The sequence below is a fragment of the Lacerta agilis genome, chromosome 7 (genome assembly GCF_009819535.1).
Source record: "Lacerta agilis isolate rLacAgi1 chromosome 7, rLacAgi1.pri, whole genome shotgun sequence".
Classification (NCBI taxonomy): domain Eukaryota; kingdom Metazoa; phylum Chordata; class Lepidosauria; order Squamata; family Lacertidae; genus Lacerta; species Lacerta agilis.
Window position 1 is genome coordinate 54,447,547 of NC_046318.1, and position 2,968 is coordinate 54,450,514.

Genomic DNA, 2,968 nt, shown 5'->3' on the forward strand with positions numbered 1-2,968 from the left:
TCCACCACTCTGCACAGGTATGCTCTTAACATTCTGCGTGCTGAAATACAGCAGAGAAAAAATGTGCTGGTTTTCAGGACAGTGCTTTGAGTCAAGAAAAAGTAATGTGTGAAGTAGCTCTCGGTAACACTTGCATATCTTTTGCAAACAAGAGAGTGACACTCAAGAGTCCATAAATAGAACAAATATGCTTGCTTCTCCTGATTCATCTGGCCATATGCAGTGCTCTGTGTTTTTGCATGCAGCCTTTAGTTCTTCATGCTGCAAACTCCTGTTTAACAGAGGAAGCACTCACAGGATACCTACTGGGCCGTACCTGACTCTATAGAACTGAAGAAGGTAAGGCTAGCTACAATTTAAATGTCACAGTTCAAATCTAAGCAGCTAGGCTTTTAAAAATAAGCCAGAGATTACAAACACGTTTCTGAGTCACAAAAGCCATTTTATAATTTGCCCAGAAGAGGGCATTGTTACTTTATTGCTTTAAAATGCTGGTTTAAAATAGAAAATGTTGGCGTCTGGTAAAGAATCAGCTTACAGCTGAAGGAAAAGGCCAAAGCCAATTATTTGAATGTCACAATTGTTGTCTCTGCACAATCCCACTTCAACCATTTTTTGCTGTGCAATATATAAAAGATTCAATCATACACAGCACACTGTAAATGTAATGGGTTGTTTCCTTAGGCGTGTGTACACACTAAAAATATGCCTTCAGAATTCATAATTCAGAAGTGCCTGGCAACCAAATTACCAATTTTAAGTGAAAATGGGCCCAAAACTTTGCTTATTCATAGCGCCCTTTCTTACTGTTAACATTTAATGGCGTGGGCTGTGGAATCCATTGCATGCAGCTGCAATTTCTACCCATACTGCTTGGTAGTATCAGAAAGTCTTACTCGCTTGTGAGGAGACCATGCTCTATACAGTTTTTTCCCAGTAGGCCCTACAGTGGTACCTCAGGTTACAGACGCTTCAGGTTACAGACTCCGCTAACCCAGAAATAACGCTTCAGGTTAAGAACTTTGCTTCAGGATAAGAACAGAAACCGTGCTCTAATGACGCAGCGGCAGCAGGAGGCCCCATTAGCTAAAGTGGTGCTTCAGGTTAAGAACAGACCTCCAGAACAAATTAAGTTCTTAACCCGAGGTACCACTGTACTGTGCAGTTCTCAGGAGGGGCAATGCTATGGTGAAGGACTCTCTCTCATTCAATCCACTCTTCCATTGCAGCCCAAGGAGACTGAGGTCATTAATGAACACTTGACTGCAAATAAGCTGTAAATCCAGACAAAACAGAGATGCTGCTCCTGGTGAGTAGACCGAGTAGTCTGGGAACGGCCAGTTCTGGGTGATGCTGTATTCCCCCTGGAAGTCGCAGTTCCACAGCCTTGCTATTATTTCCCCTAAGAGGTGATAGATAAATGTTTTAAATAAAAATAAAATAAAATAAAATAAATACTGTGGGGTGGATGGAAGCAGGGAGAGACTATTTTTCATGCTGTTTACGTGACATATGGCCATGGTTCTAAAATTAGAAGTGGGAGCTCTCTAAGGCAAAAACAAGTTTGTTGGGGTGTGAATTCCTCTCTTCTCCCAACTACCAGTATTTTGTGAGTAGTAAAATAGACTGGTTGGGTCCAGAGTGTGATTAATGCTTCGCTGTGTAAGGGGTTGGACCCTGCTGCATTGAAAGAGGCAGTGGTGTGGCCGCTGCTAAAGAAACCAGCTCTGAACCCTTTGGGTTGGAACGTACATTGGCCAGTTGCCAATACCCACTTTGGGGGGAAGGTGGTGGAGAGGGCTATGGTGGGGCAGCTGCAGGAATTCTTGGAGGATGTAGATGATTGATCCTGCCCAATCTGGGTTCAGACCTGGCCACGGAACCGAGTTGCCCTTGGCTGTGCCACAGAAAACAGGACAGGGAGAATGCAATCTTGCTCCTGCTTCTTGATATCTCATTGGCATTTGATACCATTGACCACGGTATCCCTCAGGACTGGCTCTGGAAAATGGGAATTAAGGAATTAGCTGTATTATGGTGGTTCCATCCAATCCTACCTTCAGGACTGAGTCTAGAGAGTAGCATTGGGAGAGTGACTTTTTTATAACATTTTATTGATTTTCAAAATATAACAAAATGAAAAGAAAAGAAAAAACAGGGGGAAAGGTCATAACCAAGTCAAACCATAATTTTTTGATCGACTTCCCTCCACTCCCACTCTTGGTTCCATTATAATATACTTGTTCATGCACATCCATAAAACCTTATATACTTAACAATCTTCCCCTCATTCTACAGAGCCGAATCTGACGGAGCCATCAGATTCTCAGTCCGATCGCCATGTTGTGAGAACCCGGAAGCCGGGAGAGTGACTTTTGGATCCCTAGAGGCTACTTAATATCTGCAGGCAATTCATAATACATATTTCCATAATAGCTAATTTCTGATTTTAACATGCTTTTATGATATGGTTTTATATAAAATTGTGGTCAACCACTCTGGTGTTTTTTTTAATTAATTGTGACATATAAATATTTTAATAAATAAATAAAAATATAAATAAAAAATAAAACATTGCTGTCTGATATGTCATTACTCATATCCCTATTGTTTACTTTATTTTTTTCTTTTAAAATCGTTGGCATGCACTGTGTAATGTGAAATTTTCAATAAAATTACATTTAAAAAAAGAAGAGTTAGCTTCTTTTCAGATGGAAATAAGCACTGCAAGTTGAGGCACAGTAATTTTTGAAAACCCCGAAATATGTCAAAGAGAGCTGAGGCCAAAATAAGGCTGTTTCCAAACTTGACGGACTGCCTTGTCTAGTATATCTCTGCCTGGCAAGCGCACCTCTCCAAAGAGCAGGGCTATGCGTATCACATGTCCCAGGAGTGCAGTAACTATGCTCTAGAGACCAGGCTTGTGGTGTTGCATCATCCAGTTCTCTGGAATCAGTTACCAATCTGA

The 2,968-nt window shown here is 41.2% G+C and overlaps 1 long non-coding RNA gene across 1 annotated transcript; it reads left to right on the plus strand.

Annotated features, from left to right (window-relative positions):
* The first annotated feature begins 273 nt into the window (after window positions 1-273).
* Window positions 274-2,430, plus strand: LOC117050056. Its single transcript, XR_004427053.1, has 3 exons — window positions 274-339; window positions 1,230-1,309; window positions 2,299-2,430. It is a non-coding gene; the product is annotated as an uncharacterized LOC117050056 (long non-coding RNA).
* Window positions 2,431-2,968: the final 538 nt, after the last annotated feature.